The sequence below is a fragment of the Nymphaea colorata genome, chromosome 7 (genome assembly GCF_008831285.2).
Source record: "Nymphaea colorata isolate Beijing-Zhang1983 chromosome 7, ASM883128v2, whole genome shotgun sequence".
In the NCBI taxonomy this organism is placed as follows: Eukaryota; Viridiplantae; Streptophyta; class Magnoliopsida; order Nymphaeales; family Nymphaeaceae; genus Nymphaea; species Nymphaea colorata.
The window spans coordinates 5490145-5517953 of NC_045144.1; the positions used below are offsets into that span (position 1 = coordinate 5490145).

Consider the following 27809-nt stretch of genomic DNA (forward strand, 5'->3'; position numbering starts at 1 on the left):
CGGCCCCTGGTTCGGTGGGGTCCACAGGAAAACGGGGGAGAACAGGCCAAGCGACCAAACGTGCAGGCTTAAAATGAGCAAAAGGGCGGGCGCCGGGCGCTATGCATTTTGCTTCAACTGAGCGGAGGTCGGTGGGGGTTTTAACTTTCCGAAAGGGTTTTCCCGGAACCCTAGGATGTGCGGGATCGCTCTTATCCTTTCCGGCGTCCAGATAGACTCGTCGTGCCTGAAGGGTGCAGATGAAGAACTGCCGGCGTCACGGGGCGGAAAGGTTCAAATTCTTTGGCTTTTGTTGGATGGTCTTCATGTGGATTTCATCCCGTTCTTTTCCTTTTTATTTTCTACTGGAGGTTGAGTTATTGATTCGTATTTAGCAGTTTGCTCGGTAACGAGTGGCGGTCTATCGTTGGGAATTTGTTTTTCGACTGTTTCTTGGTTTCTTTTTTGTTTGGTATATATCAGAGTTGTGATGGTTCTGATTGCTATACTTCAGTGCACCAACGATTACACCGTTCGTTGATAACTGTCCGGGGATGTAAAATTTGGATAGGCGTATATAAACCACATGCCGGTTCAATTTCAACGACCAAGTGCAGGGGTCTCGTGTGGAAGGCAAGACTTTCTGAAAGAGAAAAAACGTGCTTGCATCGTTACTTGGAAATTGCAAAAACACTATGCACTATCAGAACTAGAGAGTAGAGAACTGCATGGCCGGCGATCTTTGAAATGGGTAACGGCGAGGCCCGCGAGGCCAATAGTCGGTTCCTGCCTCGGGTGATTAGACTTCACGCCTCGAGCGAGTCATATTTTTTCTATTTTATTTGTAAAAATTTAGACGATACATATGTAAGTTTGTAATTTTCAAAACTGAGAAAGAACATGTTGTTTTCTTACGTACAAAATTGTAACCTATAATAAAACTTTATTTTATGAAATAATTTACATGTTCTTTATTTATATATATGTATATCATAGCCAGAGATATTATTCATCGAAATTTTCTCAGCAAAATTTTCTTTCTGAGCACTTTCAAAAATCTGGATGTTATTGGCCTAATATAAGGGAAAAAATATTGGAAATTTTAAAATGAAAAAAACATAAAGAACAAACAAAAGAAACATGACAATAAGTTTCCTATTATAAAGAAACAAATATAAAAACTTTCTGCAAACATGAAACTGAATGTAAAAAATTCCACATGCTGAAATATAAGAGAGGAGGCTTTTGTGAATGTGTCAGAAAAATATTGGGAATATATCAGGATAATATCATCATAATATTTTGACATTTTGTTTTTGGTATGTTTTGAAAATATTGGAATACTTTTGCTGATACTATAAGCCGGCTTCAAAACAGTGATATTATAAGGATATTTTAATTATGGTTTATATACATGTGTGTCTATGCATTTCATGACTTCTAACATTCCTAAATACTTTTGTCCATTATCTCCCTTCTCATTGAATGATGAAATGGTAAACACTATTTTCATTGAATGCTCAAATGCTGTCATACAAGTGATGCACATATTTTGTGGAGTCAAAATTGCAGATAGCACATACTTTCATAAATGACTGTCGGAAGCAAGCATGACTACTTGAAAAGGAAGCTGCACATGATAGGAACTAGTGTACAACTTGAGGGGGAAGTATTAGCACGTCCAGACGTTGGATATGTTGACCATCAGACCCAGATCTATTCTTCTTATTCTTTATATTTTGTATTAGTGGCTTGTATTGTCATTTCCTAATGTTTTTAATCATTGTTTGTATTCTGCCCCACTAGGGCTTCACTATTTAAATGAATCCAAAAGAGGATCAAATGGCGCTTGGTAAGTTGATGAGCCTCTTTCTTGTCTTCTTGTTCCTCTTCAATGGCTGCAAGGAAGGTTGGGGGTGGGGGGTGGGGGTGGAGGCAACATGGGTATGCACATGTTTTAGTCATTTGTTCTTCCTATGGTGCCTAGATTTTCATCTCGTGACCACAAGGATTTATCCCCCATCTTATTGCTTCACTAAATGTTCAGAAATTATTTGGTTGTCATTTGCTAAAATTACTTGTTGAAACTAAAATTTTGAGGAAACACCTCCATAAATTGTCTACTCACTCCAAAATTATTCAATGTCTGTGGTAAGTCCATTCAAGGTCTTGGGCAAAAACAAGTTATGTTTTATCCTTTTGTTTTTGTATTCATGAATTTCAACTGTAGGAAGAATTAATGGCAGACACAGTGGATATTATATGAGTTTCTCTTCTTCTTTTTTCCCTTTAATGGTTGAGGATCGATATTTTCAAGTCTATTAGTCGCCTTGATAGATCACTGTAGAAGTTATCATTGTAGGCAGTTGTTGGTTCGTAACGGTAATGCCACTTTTTAATGCTTAACATGTTATTGTCGGCTAACACTATGATGTTCTACTCAACCAAGTAAGACGGGAGCCCAGCTCCCAGTGAACTTGCGTAGTTCTCTATATCAGTAAAGTTAATCCCCTTGCAAATATGTACCATGTTGAAACTTGAAAGTAAAGGGTGGGTTTAATACATAGACTGAAGACTAGTTCACTCAACTAGGCTGCATATATCGACTCTTCACCTCTTAAACAGACTGAAAGAAAAGAGAAAAGAAAAATGGATACTGAATCCGACACCTCACACACATCTGATTATAAAAGGCATCTTCTTTTCATATAGCATATTCTGTTTCCTTTTTATGGCTTATTAACCAGTCACTGGTTTTGAAGTTGACTTGACATGTCCTTTATGCAGGGACTAGGATGTTCATGGACTATGGAGATGCTATTGGCAGCTCTTCAGAGGCGGGGTCCTGATCACATGGGAAGCAAGAAAGTTCAACTTGAACTATGTGGAGGTAATAGCAAGTTACATGATTTTACTTTGTTTAGCATTCTTGATGAGAAGAAAGTCAACAAAATGGGGAATCATGCTCCAGTGGCAAAATCATATGAGATTTTGGATATTGGGCAGGTTTAGACAAGACAAGGCCACTGTTTTATCCTGCTGCTGCTGATGCTCATGTTGAGGAGGAAAGCAAGAATGAAACTGCAACGCTACTCTCCAATGGCATAAGCAGATTAGATTGTGGATATGATACTCGTTTAACTCATGAATTGCCTTTTGCAGAAATGCATTTTATTGGTGCTACATTGCAACTTAGGGGTACCAATCCAGTGTATCAACCGCTGGCAGATGATTTTGGAAATATTCTTGTTTATAATGGTGTGTAATTGCTGACTCTGCTATGCCCTTTAGTATGAAGATGCACTTTATAATGATATTTCAGCTGCTAACTCTGCTATTCCTCCTAGCATGAACATGCACTTGCTGCATGTTTTGTCATGTTGCCTTACTCATAGAGCATATATGCCTGCATTTGTTATCATATTTTTGGAATTGGTTCAGTTTTGAGAATTATTTTGGATTCCCAAATCTTAGTTATGTTGGAGAAAATGTAAGATGGGGAGAACTTGCTAACCAATCGTTATTGCTTGATCAAGGGGGACACTGCAGTGGATTGAAGTGGGACTATGTATCTTGATCATGCATTTTGCCATCCATGCAATCACCTTATTTCTTTAAACCTAATTTACGTGGAATCCCTCTCTCTCTCTCTCTCTCTCTCTCTCTCTCTCTCTCTCTCTGTCTGTCTGAAATGAGGATGCGGTACATTTATCATGGCAGTTTACTTTTCATGATAGTATTCATGTTTGTAGAGGTGATTTTCGAGGATACCTTGTAAATGGTACTGAATTTTTGGAGCATGGAATATATCAACTTATCTTGAGATTCTTATTGGTAATTTTGCCTGTTTCTTGTTTCCTGCATATTGTTTTTTTTTTTGCTTTTTGTTTTTTTTTGGTATGTTTCTTAGGTTCCATGATATCTCTTCTATATTCCCATGTTTTTAGGTGAAATATTTGGTGGAATTAATGTTGGAAGTAAGGAGAATGATTCTGAAATCCTAATGCTTGCGCTGCAGAGGTGTTGTTCATGTTCTTGCCATGCAAGTCATAGGATCTGTTGCTGTAATGATAAAGAAGGCCATACATCTGTTCCACAGATATTGTCCACAATCAGAGGGCCATGGGCTTTAGCATATTGGCAGGTATTCATTGCTGGGACAAAACTTGGTTGTGAATCTGAAAAAACTTTTTAAGAGATTTCATATCTGAATAGCTGCTTGTAATGCTGTGCAGGTGAAATCAAGAACATTGTGGTACGGTCGGGATGCATTTGGTCGGCGAAGTCTTCTCATTCATTGGCCCAATACAGAGGACTCACGATTTATTATCTCTTCTGTTGCGCCACCACTAGTTCTACAGTTTAATGGTAGGCACCATATAATCTATAAAAGAACATGAAGAAAAAGATTATTTACTCTCTTCAGCTTCATATAGGAGAAGAAACAAGTGCAGTGCAGTGGTCGCGCACTTTTTTATGAATTACTTGTAACGTTGCTGGCATAAGTGGTTGACAGTTGAAAATGAAATTCAAGTAGTTTCCTTATAACTTTACTTACAATTGTACTCATTCATGATCACAATTTCAAATGGCAGATCAAATTGATCAGAGTGGTACTGAGTTTCAGGGTTGCAGTGTACCGCTTGGCAATGTTAAGGTTCATTCGATCCCAGGAGAAAATCTATTAGATGCTTCTTGTTACTGGGAAGAGCTCTCTTGTGGTATCTACAGTGTCGATTTTGATATTCATAAGCATAATAGTCAGTGTAATAAGCAAGGCAGGGTGGGTACAGTTACTAAACATGAGTGGACTGATGCCCGATAAAAAGGTTGATTGCATGGAATAGATCCTTTGTAGAACCAAAGAATGATAATCTTTGTCATCAGTGTTATCCAATGCAGAGAGGATGTAACATCTCAAGCTTAATGCTTGAAGAGAAACCACCTTCAAATGTCGCTTGCGTTAATGATCCCATACTGACACAGTTGAACTGCCACCGTAGTGTTACTTATGGTAGTGAATTGCATGGTGAAGCAGATTGCAGTAATAAGTTTGATTCTGATATCAACTGCATAAACCAACCAAAAACAGTTTCACTGCTTAATGGTGTGCTTCTTTTCCTATCTTCCAGTTCAATTTATCCTATTTGAGGAATGCATGCCAGAAATGCTTGTTTTGCTTCTGATGTTTCTCTTGCATTTGCAGTTTCATTGTCAGCAAAATATTTGCTTAACGCACTCAAAGAATCTGTATCAAGACGTACTTCTAAAGATTATATATTTCAGGTTCAAAATCAAATAACTTTCCTTTGTTTAGGCGTTGGGTTTTGTATTTTGTTGCATGAAATCAAGATGATTTTAAGGGTAATTGGGTTATCAAACTGCTGCTTGCTTTCTTGTCACTACTTCACTCCAGTTGCATTATCAGTATCCGCTGTACTTAACTTTTTTATTAGAATATCAAAAGCTTAGTTGTTAAGGCGTGGACTATTCCACGCCTAAGCATGAGTCCACACCCGTCGCCTAGGTCCATCACTTAGGCGACATGTGTTAGACTGGCACCTATGCTAGCGCCTAGGCTGGACTAGGCACTAGCACGCCTAGTCCATGGGAAGGTGAAAAGTCACCTTCCCTTCAAATTAAGTCCTGTAAATTTATTATACACTGTTATACCATATATACTTATATTGTATGCAGTTATATTATATAATTGCCAGCCTTCTTACCCATGTTAAAACCTAGGTTTATGGTAAAACGACCACCAGTTTCTCTTATTTAGTGCATGCCTAGTAATCAGAGAAATACGTGCAGACCTCACTTTTGCAACCTGAATACAAATTTATTTTCTCATTTGTGAGGGTGTTTTGTGTTTTATATGTATATTATATATTTCATATGTACAATCTGTTGTAAACTTATAATGCATATTATATGTACTGATTTGATATGACTTTCGTTTGAAATGATTCAAATGAAATAGTCTATAAGAAATGCAAGCATTGTCCAGTATGTAAACAAGGATGACGTGTTTTTTTTCGTGTATCAAACTAAGGCATCAGCTAGAACAGAACGGCACAGTTTTCCTGTATGTAAACAAGCTGCAAATGTACTGTTATTCTGTCATGTAAACAAGAACAGAACAATTTTTTCACGTTTTACTTTTTGGCTTTACTTACAAAGTATAATCATTCAATTAGAACAGAACAGAACAGTTTTTCAAGTTTTATTTGGAATAGAAGCTTACAGTTGACGTAATGGATAACATAACTAAAAAACCCAAAAAGAAAAGGTCACTTTTTTTGCCTAGGCGCCTAGTCCCGTCTAGGCGCGCCTAGTCCCGCCTAGGTGCCTTGACAACTAAGATCAAAAGATGTCCTTTTGAGTGTTCGTGCGGTTCCTCAATTTGTTCTCTAATATGTCAGTAATTTTATTACTAGTTTATATTAGTAGGACATGCATAGTTGATCAACTTAGTAGACTTATATGGCTAGATATATACTTAATAGGAAACTATCTCAATAGTAATGAATATGTCAATATCTAGCAAAGACAAAGGGTATTGAACACTGAAAGCATGGATCTTATGGTCAGTTGGTTTTTCCATATAAATAAGTTCCTAAAATTAGAGGGATTAATTTTCATAAAATATTGTCCACCAATGTCTAAAATGCTGCTTTATCCTCAATTGGATAGATCAGGATGTTGGTGACGCTTAAAAAAGACTTTTACTTTACTAAGGACTATACTTTGGGTTTCAGAAGTTAAAATGTGAATTGAACAGAGTGAGGAGTTTGGATGGGAGGTGGATGCGTTATCAGTTTTTTCTTTTCTTCTGTTAACTCATATTATAGTGAGTCGAAGTTTTGGTTACTGTATAGATGAGGCATATGGCTCCATGCTTCAAAACGAAGTGATTTGGAGAAAGCAATTTACTGTAAAAAGTTTATGCATCAATATCTGCTTTGTTGTAGTGCTTTATGGGAATTTAATTCATCTTTTGAATCAATATGCAAAAAAGTGCTGTTAACCACATTGGTCTCAAACTATAGTGCTATCTAGAAAAAAACATTTTGATTTGTTCAAGTTTGCAACTGTTGGAGAAAAAGAATATCTGACTCAAATTTTAAGATTTCATTTGTTAGCAATATTGGTTTTCATATTGCAGTTTGTGCGAGTGAGCATGATGTTCTTGAAAACAAAAAATGTGCTTCAAGGCTGTGCTCCTTCTTAAGGTGACACACATACTTTTAAGCAAGAAGCACATTGTTCGTAGCTGAAAGATTTCTAAAGAAGTCATAAAACAATATTCTGTCATAATGAATACAAATATAATATTTAGCCTAATATGGATATTGTATCATAATCAATAAAAAAGTCAAGCACCATAACAATTACTGTACAAATTAAATTATAAAAAAAAATCTTAAATCCTTTCTCTTATTTATGTCAATCATATGATGAACAGATAGAAGGGCAAAATTCTTTATCAAATAGTGTAAACAATTATGAACTTTAGAAACCTAGAAATATGTAAGAGGAAATTTCTTTTGGTGTTCATCGGTATTTCTGTAAAACATATAACAGCGATGTTCATGCGAGGAAGATGCACAGTATGGAAGTTATAATTGTGTCATCTATTGTTCTCAAAGTGTTGTGAAAGCATGGTATGGCTTCTTTTTTTGAACGAGTAAAAAATGCTAAGTTTGTTGTACACATTGATTTGAATTTGAAGCATAGAGGTGTAAAAATCCGGCCAAAATGATTCAAGAAGCCACTACAAAAGGCTTGTTCACAATTACAACAAGCGAGGCTCGAAGACCTTCTCCCAAATGGAAAGAGGCAAACAAGTAAAAATAAATATATAGTTTATTAGCTTGCAAGAGCAGGTAATTGATCTCTTGTATATGCAAAAGGGGACCCGGACTAGCTGTTGGACAAATCCCAAAAGTTCGGAATCGTCAACAGCCAATCCAGCTGGGTCAAGGTCCATTTTTTTATCAGAACTAGAAGGCATAAAGGGGCTGTTTGGATGACGTTGCCAATTCATCCAAAACGGTGTTTCACAGACAAGACATTGTTCTGCCTCTGAAACAAGGTTTAGCTCATGTTTGGGTGACATGAAATTGGGTCTATGGAAATCCCATTTTCACAAAACCATTTTTTATCTAAGTCACATGGGTGCACTAAATATGGTGGCGCACTGCGTCAACTCCGGTGCAGGTGCAGGTGTGGCTCGATAGGGCACCCGATTCGGTTTGTGCGGCCCGACATGGCACCCGACTCCGTCAAACCGAATCAGGTGCTATTGACCTCACCCATTCTTCTTTTCTCGTGTTTTTTTTTTAAATTTTTTTCCTTCTCTTATCTTTCTCTCTTCTTTTTTCCTTTTTCTCTCTCTCCTCTCCTATTTTATTTAATAAAACTTTGAATTTTGTATGAGATTAAGGTAACCTCTCCTATTATATATATATGCTCTCGCCGCACTCGCACTGACTTTTTTATTTTTTTTGGGAACATGCCACACCAGCATCTTCACCAGCACCCACACCCATTTGACATAGTTTTCTATATGGTGAGTGAAAACCCTGGGCTTGGGGTGGGGTTTTCACCCCAAGTGTCTTTGTGTGTGAGCTCGCCTGAATGCACGACTGAAGCTATTCCTGGAGGTCGTCCTCATGTGCTATTCTTATGAAATTCTACCTCTGGCAACTTTGCGGCATTTTTCTCGATCGTGTTTTGTTAATCTCTTTCTCTAGATTTTGACTATCATCTTCAAAGCGATAAAGGTTTGGCAGTCTACGAAGAAACTTAGGGGATTCCATTATCATCTTTAAAGGGAAGGATGTTGGATTCCTAGAGTCACTCTTTCAACTGGATCTTCCATGCTTTCATTTTTTTTGCCCTAATTGTTTCAGATGTCTAGAATGCTGGTGGAATTGTTTTGGCAGTTAGGGGAGTTACAGAGAAAATTAGGGGATTCTGCTGAAGGATGGTGGGTGAACATTTGGTATGAGGGCGTTACTTGATAGTATAAAGAAACAAAAAAGGAGAGAAGGGAAGAGACGTGGTCTTTTGGTGCAAACTTTGTCAGGAATAAAGTATCTCTAAATGCAACTCCGCAGAAAGAGAGTCCATCATATGCATAGTTTGTTTCTCTTGTTCCTTACATTTTATATGGTCAATGCTTCTAGAACTTTTGGAAATTTGTAGCAAAGTCAATGCTAACATCTTGATTTCATGCTTGCTAGCATTTGTCTAAATGCTGTTCTATTGCTGATCATTTTTTGTTTGGTGAACCTCCTTTCCATTTTATGGATGGAGAGATTTTTCACTGTGAATGCTGCAAGTGAAGAATACCAGTTTCTTGTATTTTTATTTCCTCCTGATTTTTGTAGGGGCAATCTAACAGAATTTTATCTGCATTATTCTTGGATAAGCAAATGTTCACAAACTAGGATAACTACTTGCGATCATGTATCTTTCACAAATGCTTCCATCTGAACCTTTCTTGTGTTGGATTTTGTAATGTTTCCAATTTTTGTTGTCATCAAATTCTTTATTCGCCTGACGCAGTCTCCTTGCTGGTTTTGGAAACGTTTGGTTTTTCTGTGGATTATGATTTTCTTCTTATTTGCTGTTGATATTTATTTAACCAGTTGCTTTTTGCAGCTTTTGCTTATATTTTGAGCTAAGCTCCCTTTGTGGCTTTTGGCGTTAAGCTCCATTATTTTCTTCACTTAATGTAATATTGGTATGGTGGTTAGGCATATGTTCTTATGAAATGTGAGATCAACTTAGTTCAAAGTTCATACAGGTTTGTCTATGATACTGAATTAGGGAGACATTGTTTGTTGTAATGGTTCAGATGACATTAGTTTCAAAGACATCATTTTTAAAGGCATCATCCAAACACTACCAAAAAATTAACATACAAAAAGAACTAAAATGGTAAAAAGGAAAAGAAAATACACACAGACCCACATATATATTCACACCCTTCCTCAAAGGCTCAAACTCATGGTCTATGAAGCCTGAATGTTCGCTGACAAGGACATGAAATTATGTAACAATGCACTTTGGTGAACTTTCAGTCATCACACCATACGTTTGAGGGTGGGTGTTAATTTATATAAAACTTTTGAGGGTGGGTGTTAATTTATATAAAACTATGTATCTATTTACATTAATATGTGAGTGATTGTGTGTGCACTCTATGGGTTTATTGGTATATAGTATATACATAAATGCGTGTAATAATATTTCTTAGTCCCTTACCTGTTTCCTATGATTGTTCCAAGTGCCTTTGAGCATTTCTCTTGTTGAGCCTCAGTGCTTTGGGTCAGTTATGTTATATTGTACTGTATAGTTCTTGGTTTTTTGGTTTATACATTTCAGGGTGGTGTTCTTTTTCAGTGTGTCTTCATGCTCATATAGTTATAGTTCCTGTTACAATTCATATACGACTATGATGGAAAACTGTGATTATGTTGATGATTTATATTCATTATTCTGTCTTTCTCTTTTAATTAGGTTCGTATTTAGGTTTTCCTTTAGGATTTTAGTTCTAAAAATTAGGCTTAGAAATTTAGCATATGACATTTTGGAAATTCTAATATTTTTTTTGCTCTACAATAGTGAAACTCATTGTTTATTTGCTTGCAAGTTTTCCTTTTCTTTATGATATATAACTTTTAAACTTTAATTATGTCATCACACTTTTTTATTTGTTTTATTGTTATCAGTTGATGATTATTGGTTTTCATTGAGGGTCGCTTCAGCTTTATACTTAATTTTAAGAATTAGTATTGTATTTGACTTTTCCCTTTTTGGGAAAACTGCTGAGCGTGCCTAGTCCTGCCTAATACGACCTAGGCTTTAGGATCATCTAACTACCTAGGTTGCACCTAATGCTTTTGACAGAATATCCAATAACATAACATATTAATTATTATATTTCAGTATTAGCAGTGGAGCTCTAAAGTTTGTGAAAATGGTGAAAGTAGAAGAGTTAATCCTTTTTAGTACTAATCGTATCCTGTGGGAATATGCTTTCAGGAAAATTTGCTTGCAAGAAGCCATCTTGTCCCTGTAGCAGTTCTTTTTTCTGGTGGATTGGACTCCATGATATTGGCAGCTCTACTGGACCAATGTTTGGAACCATCTTGTAAGTCTGGATGCTTATGACCGTATCATAGTCGAGTACAATGCTTAGAGACTAGAGTCTTTCTGAATATTAATCTTATGGCCTTTGTGTAGGCTATGTCAATTATGTAAACTTTTTTAACTTTCGTCTCTTTTATCAGGAAAGCAATTTATTTCAGTTGTACGAAATACATAATAAGTCGTATTGTTAGCTCAGATATTTGAAGATTTTCTCTGTATTATGATTTCTTTTTGCTTTAAAGTTAGTGATAGCCAGGTACCACATTTATTCATTTTGTCAGAATCATGTTTATGTTTTGACTACTGGCAGATGAAATTGATTTGCTAAATGTGAGCTTTGATGGTCACTCTGCACCGGATAGAGTCTCTGCAAGGGAAGGCATCAGGGAACTTCAAAGAATCGCTCCTTGCAGGAGGTACTTTGGGATAATCTGCTAGCACATCTCTATATGCTTGCATTACAAGCCTGTCTTTAGCATTACTGTACCGTTTATGGGTGTCATGTTGAACAAAATTTCCTGAAGTGCATTTGATGACATAGTAAATTAGAACTTCTTGTGTGCACAAAATTTTATTAGTTTGTGAATATGAATAATGATAAAATCATTTACGGTACATATCATGATATATATTTTTCTGATTTCTTTATGCATGGTTGTCTATGACTGTATATTTATGTATATATATGTATTTTGTATTATATCGAGTATAGCTTATTCAGAATGACACAAAACGAATGTAGATGACCTAGTTCTAGTCATTTAGGTGTCAAAATGGTTTTTTGAAAAAACTTGATTCTAAAATTGGGTCAGATTCTGACTTTGTTGGATGTCAGGACAGTCGTAGATCCACTTTGGGCTACGTATATCTGTTGAATGGATGAGCTATATCATAGAAAAGTGTCAAGCAGAAACTGGTAGCTACTTCAAACATGGTTGCAGAGTTCATAACATGTTGTGAGACACCCAATCATGTTTTATGACTGCAGAATTTGGTCACCGGATTGTGCATTGTGAGTGGTGTTGGTAGACCACTAAAGTTATTTTGTGACAATAATTCAGCAATGTCATATTTTAATAACAGTCAGAGTTCATCAAAGTCGAAGCATATTGACATGTGTCTAACTGAGGAGATTTGTCATTTTTAAATTCAAACATGTAATTTTCACCTTTTTTGTTTCCCAACATTGACTGGCATTTTGTTTTCCTTGAAAGCAACTCTGCATTTGTATTGATTTTGGCCAGTGTGTATACATAGATATGATTGGACCCTCTCTCTCAAAAATTGCATATGATATACATATTTATGTGTATATGTATATGTATGCATTAATAATCGCTGATATACCAGTTTTTTCTTGCCAGTCTTCTCTCAAGCAATTTTTTTCAGAAAAAATCTCGACAAAGTCTTTTCTGAAACTGAAAGGATATAGAGATTGATAAGATCTAGTTAGGCTGCCCGGCCTTGGCCTGGAGCAAGGTATCATTTTTGTTCTTCAATTTACATTCTAAATCGTTGTTAGATGATGGATGAACTGTGATCTTATGTAAGGTGCAAAAGTTTATCAAGTTTTGGATTTGGAAAATAAATTTGTTGAAGTTAGTCAAGCATAAAGTTGTAAAACATGGAAACCATGATTTAAATGGACTTCAGTAAGAGGATTTATTCTACTAAATCTCAATGCATAATGTCTTTGAAAAAGTCCAGTTTTTAGTGTGGTTTTGGTTATATGACAGTTAAATTTTCAGAAGTTGCCTTAAATTGAATAATGTATAATGTAGGAATAACTATGGAAAAGCGTTTCTGTTTTTTTTCATATTTGTATAATTCTCAAAGTAATGTGCTCTTGTTACATATATGAAACTTTTTTATTTTTTTAATTTTAAAAATATTCTTATTATTTGTTTAAGTCTCATATCATTCTTAAATTAGAGGCAAAGCTGCCTTGCAGATCAGTTTGTCATTTTGTTAAGGTTTCCTACTTTCAGAAAGTGGTTTTATCCGAAACAGTTAGATGTGAAACCTTTGGAAAACCTAATATGGAATCACTAACGAAGGAGGGCCATTGTGAAATTGTTTTCTCTCCTAACCAATCAGCAATTTCCAGCATTAAATTTCTGGAATCAGGGGTGTTTTTGTTGATTTTATGAAAATCAGCTTTTGAATTGAATTGGAGAGCATAACGAATTAACAAATCAGCTAAGTTACCCGGACGCTTCAATTTTGTTAACGCACCAGCGTCGACAGGATGCGGGTGCGGCCTGAATTCGCAACCAGCTGCAGTTAAGAAGAGTCGGGGCACTCAAACCGTGTACTGGAATTTTTTGTCCATTTTTTGATTTTCTTGATTTTGTTTCTTTAAAACCGATTTAGGGCATGATCGTGCCCCTTCCTTCTTGCTTCTCTCTGTCTTCTTCCGTCTTCTTCCTCTTGCATTGATGCACCGGTGACCGATGCTTTACATCCTTCCGCTGCCTTTGTTTTCGACGGCTGGCGGCAGAGCTTGTTCTTCCTGCCCGCAAGAGCTTGTAGGATTTTTTTCGGCAGCCGCGCTTTCTCTGGTTCTTCAAATCCCATCTTACAGTCCCTTTCTTTGTTTTATTAATATATTGTGCATCGTATTGAGTTCGTTTTCACGTTTGTTCGTTTTTCATTAGATGTTAGTTTAAAATTTTTTAATGATGCATCTTAGTTTGGTCTATGCCATCTAAATGAGTGAATGTCTCATTTGACTGATTTTATTTGTTTTCTGTTTCTATTTTTTTGGTTTGTCATCAAGACTCAGCCACTCAAGACTTATGAATGCTACTAAGCCTGCTATAATGCAATTTTTCTAAGTGTTCTGTTTTAAAACATTAAAATGATTAAGTCAGTTTTTTTTTTTTTTTGCTGCAGCCTGCACCGACTTTTACTGTTTTACAGTTTTACTTGTTTAGCATGTTCTTTTTACCTGTTTAGCGTTTCCTCTTTAACCATGGCGTGATTGTGTGTAATGCGGAATGGGTGGGCAGTAAGTAGAAGGGCTGAAGGGCTGGGGAGGAAGAAGGTTGGTGCTCATGGCATCCATTGTCGCTCAGCCTCACCAGTATTACTTGATTAGTATTTTGATGATAATGTTTCTTCATTCTTGTGGGCAATATGAGAGATTCGATTTTTAACCATTTCTTTTTGTTTGGTTTTACTTTCTTCATAATAGTCTATCTGGAACTTAGATTCAGCACGTTTATTTTGTTTTGTGCATCAAATTTTGTAGTTGTTATGACATTTTAAGATTATTTTGTTTTGTACAACACGGTTACAACTTATAAGTTATTAAACGTTGTTATATTTGAACTTTTTCATTTTGAAGTTAAACGTTATTATATTTGAACTTTTTCATTTTGAAGGTAAAAGATGGCAGTTTTCATTTTGTGTTTTATAGACAATTTTTGTCATATTATATATATATATATTATCATAAAAAACTATTTATAATAAAAAAAATTCCTCACCGCACTGCCGCACCTAAAATTTTTGAGATTTGCCGCTCCGGCACCCGCACCCGCACCTGCACCCTAAGTCACATGAATGCTTTGTTTTTGGTAATGCACCCGCATCGACGTGATGCGAGTGCGACCTGGCTTCACACCCATACGGAATCAAGGTGAGTTGGGTACGGTCAGCTGCACCCGACCATTTTCGTCATATTTGGATGCGCACGTGACTCCGTTTGACGCGAGTCAAGTGTAGTCAAACCGCGTCATGGACATTTTTTGTCCATGTTTTTTGTTTTTTTTTTTAAATTTTTGTAAAACACGATTTAGGGCACGATCGTAAAAGTGCCGTTATCGCTCCTATCTATCTTCCTCCGTCTTCTCCCTCTCAAAGCACCGAAGCACCGGCGGCAGAGCTTTTTCGACGGCCGGCGACATAGCTTTTCTTCTGGCGACAGAGCTCGTTCCTCCGGCGACAGAGCATTTTTCCTCCGGCGACAGAGCTCGTTAATCTGTTAAAGCATAAACGAAAAAGGGGTTAGGGCTTTGACTCTTTTCAGTTGTAGCCCTCACCCCTGCTACCTTTGCTCGTGCCCTGCTGTGCAGCGTGCTCCTCCTTCCGGCCCTTCTTTGCTTCCATGTTGAGTCAATTTGTATGCACTTGAACATGTTTTCAATACATCATGACACTCCTTGATGCATTCAACCTCTGTTTGACATGGTTGACGCTGTGTCCTTGACTTTGTTGTTCTTTAATAATAACTTCCATTTTGTTCAACTGTGTTTTTTATAAGTCATCAGAGTTGGGATGAAGCTGTAGGAAATTTGGTTTCAAAATGCCTCATTTATCCTTGTCTGAATTTTGCTAACACAGAGGTGCATTTTGTGCATAACTTAATTTGACAATGTCCATAAGTTTTGCTTTGTTTATTTGATTGAGTCCCCTTAATCCTCATCCATGTGGCATAGGTACAACGTTCATTTTGTTATCTTTAAATGCTTGGCATATATTTCCTTGGAGTTCCTGCATCAAAAAAATCCTAGTAACTACTAAGCATCCATTCACAATTTTTTATCCTAACAAGACCTTGTATGAATGTCCTACTTTTGACCATAAAATTGTTAATTTTGCTTTTCACAAGTTTCACTTAAAGACCTTCATTCTTAAATTTTCTGGACTAATTTCTTGTTTTATATGGAAAGTTTCTCTTTGCTTATGGGTGGTCCCTTAGATGTCATAGTACCTGCAAACTTTTATCCTCTTTTAAAAAGTTAATGAATTTCTGTAATACCAACATTCTCTCCTGCATATACCGAGGCTTTAATTTAACTTTTGGTTAATGCAGATGGCGTCTCGTGGAAATTGATGCTGATCTGTCAAAGCTGGATTCAGAGTCAAAGCATGTTATGTCACTGATTAGTCCAGCAAATACATACATGGTTAGTAGCTTCTGTTATGGAACCCAACTTGAATTCTAATAAGATTATGGTCTTATGTCCAAAATATCGCGATGTGCTTGGAATTATGTTGTGACTTATTTTGAGATTGTTTATATGCTATTAGAGTGAATAATGTTTCCTAGTTGATGAAAAACATGGATCCACATGAAACGAAGAAGGAAATTAAGCAATATGGGGTCTTCTCAAGTGGGCACTAGAACTGGAGGTTTAATGTTGTATTAGCAATATGAGGTCTTTTCAAGTGGTAGCGAAACTGGAGATTTAATGTTGTAGTGATGTGAAGGAATAATACTAATAAAGAGAACTAAGCTGAGATAATAATTATGCAAACAGATGCATACAAAAAGGAAATAAAATAATTTGTTGCTATTACAAAGTCATATCTGAAGTCAATTAGAAGCGTTTGAAATGCATAATAGCAATTTAATCTCAATGCACACACTCAGACAGTCCAAATGGCAAGAGTAGTGGATATTTGTTCATCATTATTTGGATCATCACTGTTACGATACTATGATTGAACTGATCTTCCAGCTCTTCAATAAAACATGCATATCTACGCGAGGGTTATCCTTATCCACTGTAGAGCGCTAATGATGATTTTTTCCTCTTCTCTTCAAATTTATTTAGCAAGAAAAAACTACTTCAAGTTCTCATGCAGGATGAAGGATTGAAAAGTGTTTACCTTGCATATAAATAAAAAAAATTGATTCATTTCCTTTGTGGTGAGGATGAGAAATAGCTACACCTCCTTATCAAATATTTGCTTTTGTCAGTAAAAGTTAAAAAAAAAAAAGAAAGAAAAGAAAGTGCAAGCTGCGAAGGCAGATTGGTAAATTGTGGCTAAACTTGCCCCTTTTCTTTTTGGAACTAAGGATGAGGCTTGACCACCAAACCTTGTCGGGACAACACCATGGGAAAACTCCAGCAACAGCATGGCAGGGTTGGGACTTCATCCTGGGTCTTCAACCTGATGCCCTTTACATTCCTCTTTTATCACCTGCTCACCACCTGCAGTGATTGGTGAGACTTGCATTTTGAAAACTGAAACAAAGAATATAGTAACAGAATGTCTTGACAATAGTAGGCTGGATCATCTTATTTTAGAGTTTTTGGAATTTGGTGTTAGAAATTACTGTGAAGTATGACTCTTTCTATTTTTTATTTTGAGCCCTTATTTTGAGTTGTGTTAGCAAGTGGCTTATGATCCAACTACATGTAAGCGAGCTAGACGCCGTGCCGCTTCCTCTTCTGTTCATCGATAATGAAAAGTTATTCTGCAATGCAGCTTTAGGGGGTTGTGCTGCTCATTAACTTGTTTCTATTGTACCTTGTGCAATTTCAATCATAATTTTTACCTGAAAAGGTACTTGCTTTTCTTTGTACTCCATCTAGGTTAGAGCCTGATATTTTCCTGATGCTATCTAGGACCTTAACATTGGGATAGCCTTATGGTTGGCAGCTGGTGGAGATGGCTGGGTAAATGAAGGAGCTTCTGGAAATTGTGAAAAAACCGCTCAGCGTCATAAGTACAAATCAGAAGCTAGAATTTTATTGGTTGGTTCAGGTGCGGATGAGCAATGTGCTGGCTATGGTAGACACAAAACTAAATATAGGCAAGGAGGGTAAGCTTTCTTTAAAATGGAAATCTGCAATTGCGCTTTCTTATTCACAGTTGCAATGCACAAAATCATGTTGTGCCTCTTTATAAACATTTTTCTTATGTGCCATCAAATTGCTTTGGAGATATTGCACCTTTATTTGTAAAAGCGACATCTTGGGTGCATCTCATCTGGTTGACCTGAACCTAAGTAGCTGTTAGCCTTCTCATTTATCTTCAGTTCAACTTGGTGGAATTGGCTGAATTTGGTTATTACTCTGATCTTATGTTAGAAGGATATGCGAAGATGCATAAAGTTTTGGCGGTGCACATGTCTTGGTTCCGACATGCATCGGCTATGACACATCACACCCCAAATGTTTGTTCAATTTCTTTTTTTAAATGCACAACGGACACAAACATTGGCGATGTGACAGATTTGATGGCCTTGATCAACTCATGTAAAACACATAGCACAAACCAGACCCTTCATTTCACTATATGCAAAGCATATGTATAGGCACCTGTGTAACAGATACGCAAAAGGGACTGCAGGTATAGTGGTGTCAACTGAAACAGAAGCACACTCCTAGTTTTCAATACTAGGTTATTATATTTTTTGTTAAATGTTCGTGTTGTTGTAGTGTTCAATCATACGCTCTGCAGTTATGCAAGTTCCTGGTTTTCATTGTTGGAACTTTCTAGATTCATTTCTTCGTTTGTCAGTTGGCTCACGTTGCAGGAGGAGCTGAAGTTGGATATGCAAAGAATCTGGAAAAGGAACCTTGGCAGAGATGATAGATGCATTTCTGACCATGGAAAAGAGGTACTTCATCCCCTTCTTTTTTTCTTTAAGTCAATCACATTGGCCCAATATTCTGCTATCTGTTCATCTTTCAGGCTAGATTCCCTTTCTTGGATGAGAATGTTATAAGATACCTGTTAGATGTTCCTCTGTGGGAGATTGCTGATCTTGACCAATCGACTGGCAAAGGCGATAAGAAAATCCTAAGAGAGGTACTTCTTCTGTTAATGGAAAATTCTGAGACTTACTTTTGGGTCGATTTTATTATTCTCGTTCTTTGTATTCAACTTTTCACAACCGTTTGGAGTGTGCCCTTTTGTTTTTCTGTTCATGGTATTCCTGTTATTTTGTTGATTTACACTTGGTCTCATAAGGAGGATTAGCCATCAAAATTTTGAGATAGCCATGGTTATTGTTGATTTGTGTATCATCCTCATGTAAGAGATATGCGCCCTCCAAATCCTGGTTCTGTGGTGCACCTTCTGTTAGTCACCGGCTAACAGAGTTGCGATGAAGAAAATCACACACAACACACTTAACCTAATTCACCTCTGACTTGGGGCCAAAAGCTCTCTCAGCACAAGAGAGGGTCCATGTTGTTAAAGTTGTGGCCTCCTAATACAGTATCAATCCCTTTTTATAAGAGGGAAAAATGGGTCTAAAATGGGTTGTTTGCTCCTAAGACCCGACCCACACCTTCTTCTCGTGACCTATACTATTACTAATAAGATGATTCAGGATCAGAGGCTAACATTGCCCTCCCCTTGACCAACACCTTGTCCTCAAGGTATGAACTCAGGAAATTGTTGCTGTGTCGCTGTGGCGTCCTCCCATGATGAGTTTGGAGCTTCTGGTCCTTGCCATTCCACCAGCCAGGCTGTGCAAGGTTGATTTGACCTTCTGTAAAATTTTTGCTGAAGCACTCGGAATGGAAACAGTCCTGAATGAATACTTGGCAGTGGGTTGGCTGCAGCATCTGGTTCAGCTCTAGAATAGCAGGCCTTCAAGCAGGAGACATGAGACACGAGATGAATTGATGAACTCTTTGGAAGCTATAGCCTGTAGGCCAATTTCCCAATTCTTTCTATCTCCTTAAAGGGACCTGAATGCCTTACAGACAATGTATGGGTTCCTGCTGATCGATGCTGGACCCTTCCTGCAGGAAAGTTCTTCAACTAGACCCACTGGCCTGTCTCATATTCTTGGGAATGAATAACAATGCTTTTTATTGTACTGCCTTGTCGTTCCCCTTGAGGATGGAAGCGACGTAGGTCAGGTGGTGGCCGTACACCACTTCAAAAAGGGATTTTCCTAGGGCAGAATGTTCGGCTGTGTTATAGGAATACTTAGGCCAAGAGAGATACTCCATCCAGTTATGAGGCTGGTACTCTCCGTAGCACCTCAGATATGTTTCCAATACCTGATTTAGAACCTCCGCTTGACCATTCAATTGTGGATGATATGCAGTACTCATTTGCAGCCTGGTTTCCCTGCAATTCGAAGTAATTTTTTCAAAAGTTACCTACAAACAAGGGGTCACGATCACTTACCACCAACATGGATTCCATGCAGCTTTCCTACATGATCCTGAAAAGCCTTAGCCAGATCCTTGGCTGTGTTATGAAATGCACATATTTCGATAACCTGTCTACCACCACTAAGATAACTTATTTCCCTTTTGATCGAGGCAGTCTTTTGATAAAATCCATTGACAAATCCTCCCATATTTTGTCAGGAACGGGCAAAGGTTGTAGAAGGCCAGCAGAGCGTAGAGTCTTGTACTTGTGCCGTCTACAAGTGTCACATGCCTTGATGTATTCTTTGATGGTCTCTCAAATGCAGCTTTACTTTGAGTGCTCCACCAACTGATCCTTCTTCAATATGCTAGTTAGGGGTGCAGCGTGCAGTCCAAAATTTTTAACAAACCTACTGTAATACCCTGCCAGGCCTAAGAACTAAGATGGCCCTCAACCCTTTAATTCCACCTTAAATTCTAACAGAACCTTTTCTACTTTACACACAATCTGTTGTAATGAAATGTGCTATCATTATAAGTCTGTAAAATTTATTGTATAGTTAAAAGAGCATGATTCCAAAAAAAAAGTCATTGATGCTACAGATGCCTTATCTCGTGAGAATCAATTAAATTGAAACATAAAAATTGCAATCTTCTGTCTAGAATTTTAGGGTACTCAGATACATTCTTGACTTGGAATGGGGAGCAAGCCCTTGGTGTATTCATGGTCCTTAGGTGGTTTTCTGTGTAAGCAGGCCATATTTTCACACAGGTGGAGGGTGCGGAAAGGGAATATATATAATACAAAATTGTCCATAAACAATAAAATCATCAATTAAGTATATAAAACTAAGAATCTATCATTCTAGTGAGTGATTCCAATCATTCTGTCAATGATTCAAACCAAATTCCAATAGGATAGTTTTTAGTTCATACTTCATCAGACTCATATTGATGACTTTTTTGTTGTTCCTTCCGTGCTTTCAGTGTCATCCTTAAAATCATCAAAAGAAGAAATAGCTAGTTTGACTAAACATGTTAGTAGTATGGGGTCACACTTTCCCTTGAGATCAAATGCTTACATCCCAAAATTTAGATGATCTACAATTGCTTTTAAATGCACCATGAAAATAAAAAATTTGAGGATAATAGCCATAAAATAGAAGCATAATGATTTTAGTCTAATTATTTAACGCTAGAAAATTATTGAATCAACCAAATAACACAAAGAAATATTAAATATACAACAGCTATACTCTTTTTTCTTTTGTAAAAGAAATCACAAATTGCATGCTTGCTAGTGAGTTTATTCCTTTTGATATTGTATATCTGAGAATGTGTGCTCCAATTTTCTTTGCAACATGATAGTAGCAAGCTGAGATGGTAACCTCATTGCAAGTTTTTGGAGTGTGTATATTTCTGATCCACAGGATACGTACCAGTCAAAAGGACTTAGGACTTCATCTTACTTAGGACTTCGTCTTCCCTTGCTACCATTGCATCTAAAGATTTAAATCTTCATGAACAATACAGAACATTGCATATTCAAGAGTAGCTTGTCTTTTGATGTAAGGATGTGCAAAAAGCCTCTATGCATGCTGGTTTGTTTTTAAATATCTCGTAAGCTTGATTTGGATCATATTTAACAGCTCCAAATTTTGGAATAATTTTTTGGAACCAAAGAATGAACCGCGTAATGTAGAGGTGTATTTCTCTTAGCCAATCTTTCAACCAATATTGATTGTATGTCATGAAGAAACTTTGAACTACTAAGTGCAATGTTTTCTCTCTCATGCTCAAAGTATAGACTGTATTTGGTCAATCATGTCATCCTACATTTGACAAAATTTCTGACCAACTTCCCTCAACATGTCCTAAATTGGCTTTGTAAAATTAAGTGTGAAAGTTTATTCCACCACAAATAATCCACACTGATCTGCATTGCTTGAGTTTTGGATTCATCTTTAGCTCGACAGAAATTCCAATCTTTATCAACTACCATGAGAAGAAATGCATTCTTTACTCTTTTAACTCTTTTCATCATGACAATGACAGACCATAGAAGCAAAACATGTCTTAGCAATTTTTAACAATTTCAAAGTATATCACATGGGTGCGCCTAAACAGCTGCCGCACCTATGTCAATGCTAGTGCTGGTGCTTCTTCGACACAGCACATCCAGTGCGGTAAGCCAAACCGGGCCAAAACTATCCATTTAAAATATGCACTTAACTAAACTAGTCCTAATACAAAAAAATTTAAATTACTTAAATGTAAATATAGAATAAGGATCTTAAGTGGTTTCTCTCTCTCTCTCTCTCTCTATATATATATATATATATATATATAACCTATTTTTTTTAAAAAAATACCATATCCTGCACCCACACCCCACACCCATGTGACGTATTTCAAGTTAGAATAACTACTAAAAAGAAACAAATGCATGTTGATGATTAACAATGAAACTTTTGATATGCTTAACATCTCCTTCTAGATCTGCAGGCCATGAAAATTATTCATGTGCTCGAGGATATTTTTTTTCTCTTGGTGGATTATGTGTGTTCTTGTGTTACAGGCAGAAGTATCATTTGCACTACCTTATTAGGACCAACTTGTTTGTTGTCTTCTGAATGATTTCTTCAAATATTTAACATTTTTATATTTTCAGGTTTCATCAATTGTCATAGAAAACACTGGCTGGGCACATGCAATGACAATAGTTTTTAGTTTTTACTGCCTGTTCACCCATCAAAGACAAATCATATACCAACTATATTCCACAAAATTTTTTTCAAAGTTAAATTCTTTTCAGCGTCATCCTTCTCTTCTTTAAGAATTGATGTTCATAGTCTTTCTAAAATTGGAGGCACATATACAGACAATTTGTAATTTGCAAATGAAGTCACCAAATTTTTCCAATAGAGATTTCTTACTACATTGAAAGAAATGCAGATAGGAAAGAAGAATTCCTTTCCTGTCTGTTTCTGCTCTTTCACAAGCATTGTAACATGTCTTTCGTTTCTTGTGTAGATCAACACTTTTAAAAGACCTGGGAACATTTAAAGCACTTGATTGGTTGAATATATTTGCTTGAATTGAATCTCTACGTCTTTCAACTTCTTGAATTCTTTAACTTTTTTTGTATGAATTTTTTTTTTTACATGCAAGAGTGCATAAATTTGATAACTTCAATTAATGTGCCTTCATTCTTGCATAAGATCCAATAGATGAAGTCTCACAAAATCCACACATTAAGTGCACATTTCCATGACCACCAGCTACATGTTTTGAGGCCACACTTATTCCTGTCCATAGTGGTCATTCTTCATTTGCATATACAGCAGCAGGTTGTGAGACGGGCTTTGAGGAACTAATATTTGCAAGAGGAAGATACTCCTGCAATACAATAAAAAAACCATTTGCTTTCCTTTACCTTTATTAGCCATCTTGCAAGTTTTACATTCAAAACTCAAATTTGATAGCAAAAGTTACGAAATGACATTATATACAAATTAGAACAAATACACAGCTATATGCCTATAAAAGGCTAAAACAGACAATCAAACATAAATTGATTACAGTTTTGGCTAGCAGAACTGGACATTCTGTCTGTCGGGAAGCAATGGCCCTTGGCAATTGTTTGAAGCTGACAAACAGAAATGTGTAACATAAGTAGCTAACCTATGGAACTTAATGCAGTGGTGACAGATTCAAGATTATGAAAGCATATATATAACAGTATTACAAGTTGCAACTGTATAAAGAGCCTATATATACAACCAACCAACAAACCTGAAAAGTGAAAATATAACAATCATACTGAAATAGGATTGAGTTGCCTGTGTATCCATATGTCTGAAAACAGCGAACACATATGCAAAACAGCATAATGGTATATAAAAAAGTATAACGCATATACAACACAATCATACATTCATGCTGAAAACTGAAAACAGACAGTCGTACTGAAAAACAGAAAATGAGAAAACACGCATATATAGGGACAGGTAAGGGTGGGCGTCGGGTCGGGCCGCCGTCGGGTACCCGGCCCCGGTCGGGCCCAGATCCGGGCCAGGAAAACCGGGTCTTGGGCTGGGCCCGGGTCAAATGACGCAGCCTGGGTCGGCCCGATCCGGCCCGCTCCCCCTCCCCAGTCTCCCCCTCCGTCGGGCGCTCCCCCTCCGGTCCTCCCCCTCCCCCTCCCCCTCCCTCACCCCTCCGTCTCCCGCTCCCCCTTCCGCGTCTTCGACGGTGACGCTGGACGACTGTCGGAGGATCATCAGCAGCGCCGGGCGTCGGATGAACCTCAAACGGGCCGGGACCCGGGATATCAGGCCGGGACCTGGGATATCAGGCCGGGCCTGGGCCTGTGCTTCGGGGCCGACCCGGCATGATGCCCACCCTAGTGGCAGGACAGAGGAGGTAACAAACAATGAAACAAAATGAAAACAGGTATTGATACAAGCCACCAAAGGATGGAGGGCCATTGTTGATTGAGGAAGGCAGAGAACACACCACTGGAGAGAGGGAGAAGAAGGGTATGGGTTTTCATTGGAATTGGTTGGGGGGATGGTGGGAAAGGTTGGGGGTAATGTTGTTGGTGGGGGTGTTAGTCGGACGATGGAGGGGAGCTTGCTGGAGAGGCATATGAGGGGAGCTTGCTGGAGAGGGATAGGGCTTGAAGTCACTCTTCTTGCTGGGGGGAGTGCATCAAATAAAACAGAAAATGGAGCTCCCTGGAGGGGTCCTCAGGTGCATGGAGCAGAGCTGTTCATAAGAGGGAGACTGCACTGGACATGCATTGATTGTGTCACCTGCACCAGTGTCTCGTCCATGTGGGTGCTGCACCTCTTTAGGCATGACCATGTTTCTTTAATTCCCAGAATTGGCCTAAGGATACACAGAGTTCTCTTCTTTGCAATTGAATCTTGATTCTATTTTTAGTTTTGTAGATTTCACTAGCATTGCAAGGAAGCAAGTGGCTATGCTAATTCGTTACTGAAAATTTGTTCTGATATTCTTTCAAGGTTGCTTGGTTGCTGGGACTGGATAAAGCAGCTACCTTACCGAAGAGAGCAATCCAGGTATATTTGCTTCCCTTTGCATATTTCATGCAATATAGAAAGAAAGAGGTGCTTTGTTTTTCTTCATAACATAGACCGGGAAACCAAGCCGGTCTTATAGGCTTGTCAACCAGTAGCAAATATATGTTATTACGTTTGTTGCATTAAATAGTGCAAGGAAGCGTTGGGTTGCAACTTACAAGTAATGAGTTCTATATTTTGTAAATCAAGTTCGGCTGGACTCAGCCATTCTATAGTCAAAACTCTTTACTCTTCATGCTAAAAGATCCTTGGGTCACGCCAAAATTGCGCCACCTTCTTTTGGGTCGATTCATTCACTTTGAGTCTCTAGTTCTGTGGGCTGACTATCGCTATATGAAAATTTTATATTTTTTCACTGGACATGGATTAAAAGCCCCAACGGAAATTTAGGTCTTTGATAATTTTGTGGAAGTGGTAAAATATGTAGTTAGACTGTTGTCGGTCGGATGTCTGAATGTCGTTCCTCTAGTTCTTTTGGTCCATAATAGCTCTTTATGTACCCATGTTGAGTTTCTATGCATTATTTGGCTGCGAATTTGCATGTCAAATGTTTTGGATCTTCCAATCTCATGTCCTATATGAAACGATTTTTGGTCATCTGATAAAATTCTGCTCTTCTAGGCTTCTTGGTTGATAATACTTAGGGGAGTCTGTGTTTTGTTTTTGTAACATATTCCTCCTGAAGTAGCTGGTGGTTGTTCTTGGTCTCCAGTTTGGCTCCAGGATAGCAAGAGAATCAAACAAGAAAAATTTTGGCAGCAATCGTGCTGCAAACCAGGCGTCTGCTGGTGGTGTGGTAATTCACTCTTTGCTGCATCGATAGGTGATTGTTTCAGCATCTAGATCCAAGAACTTAGATATGGTGACCTTGCTTGTTGTGGGTTCAAGTTAAACCAAGTGAGTGGTGGGTCGGCCATTGGATATCAGCATGAAGGTGCCACTGGAGCCAAGTGAGCTAGATTTAGTTGTAGAATTGCGAAGGGTATCTTACCTTGGTGCATTGCCTTCTTCCTTTACACTGAATCGGAATGGTCATTTTCAATCGTTTATTTGGCAAGTTTGTAGCTTTAGTTGTATTTCTCTTCACGTTATGTGAAGTAGGCGAAAGAAATGAATGGTTCCATTTTGAATATTTTTTTTCTGCTATTTGTTAAAGTACTTCTGAATATTAAATATCAAAAATGTATTTTTGCAAAAAGGTCATATTTTTCGATAAAATTTTGAAGAGGTGCAGGTTGAACCTGCATCTTCGGTATTATAGCCGGTTGCTTCCAGTGCCGCACTCTTGGGCACTAATTGGAAACAGGATGTTAGGGTGTTATAAGGATAATGGGTAAGTGTTGTGGACCTTGTGGTTACTACGACAGGTGGTGTTTCTTTGCCAGAAATTGCAATGCAGTAGGGTCGATATTGAAACTCCACTTTCAGAATTATATTTCATGCATTGTCAAATATAGTTTCTGATCTTACCACCCAACTGAAAGTTGGGTTTCAACCATCTCTCCATCCTGTTTAGGGTATCGTTGCCTTTTGTGTCTCGGTGTAATGCCTTCGCATGGTTTGACTTGTAATCGGTGCTCCCTCTTTTGCAATATGGATGGTTGATACCATGAGATTTCGAAACAGAGATGTTCTTTAAGATACTTCACCTTGTTTGTTATATTAACCCTCTCAGTGATGTTCTTTAATATACTTTTTGACAGTGTTGTTTCTTAGATTATATAAACAGCAAAATTTAAAGTTCTATGCTAATTTTCTTACACAAACGGTGTTAAAACTTCAAAATAGGTTGTAAAATGCTAAAAGAAAAAACCAGGAATCAAAAGTTCAAAATACATCAGAAAATGTTTTCCAGATGGGTAAAATGTTGCGGGAGCTATAGTGATCCCAATTCCATTTAAATGTCATTAGCAATACAACTTTTTGTTGCAATTCTTATCATTTCACCAAGAACATCGAACTCCTTTTAACTTGTATTATCAATATTATGAAAAATCAAAAACATCGCCTTGACTGCTTCTTGGGCTTGTATCTCCATGGTTCTGAGCATCAGGCGTTTCTAATGCAAGGAAAAAAAACTTGCCAGAGTTTGAAATAGGTCTCTGTAATTGGCCTTGATTCGTTTGAATCTGGGTCGGCGTTTGGCTAGGAAGGTTTCAGCATGCTTCCAAAACAAAATATTAAGTATCCCAAGATTTAACTTTGACGCTTGCAGATGTCCACCCAGCAAGATCTGAAAGCTAATCTATTCGGTCGCCTCACCCTTTGCCTTCTGGCTTTTTAGACCAAATGTTTCTGGGCTGCAAATGGTTTGATTGGAGGGTTTCGTCAGTTCCTGTTGTACAGAATATGATTTCTGCGGATCGATTCTTGTAATGCATATTGCTGTTCCAGATCCAATGAGTTTGCTGGCCAAATAAATCACCACATAAATTTAACAAAATCATGATTATTAACTTCATAAAGTATAACACTGTCATAGATTACTACTCAAATGTTTTGTGACAGTGCTTGTGGATGTGCATGATCAAACCAAGACTGTACAATAGAGAACCTTAGTAGCTCCCAAGCGTCACCATCTTGACACAAGCAAAAAGCTTCGGGCAGCAATGCACTTTTTGGGTGAGAGAGTGAGAGGGAGAGAGAGATTTGCCTACATCTAATTCACATGCAACATAGACAAAGTGATAGTGAGCAATATATC

The 27809-nt window shown here is 37.6% G+C and overlaps 1 pseudogene; it reads left to right on the forward strand.

Annotated features, from left to right (window-relative positions):
* LOC116257411 (uncharacterized) lies at window positions 1-26253 on the forward strand (annotated as a pseudogene).
* The last annotated feature ends 1556 nt before the right edge of the window (window positions 26254-27809 follow it).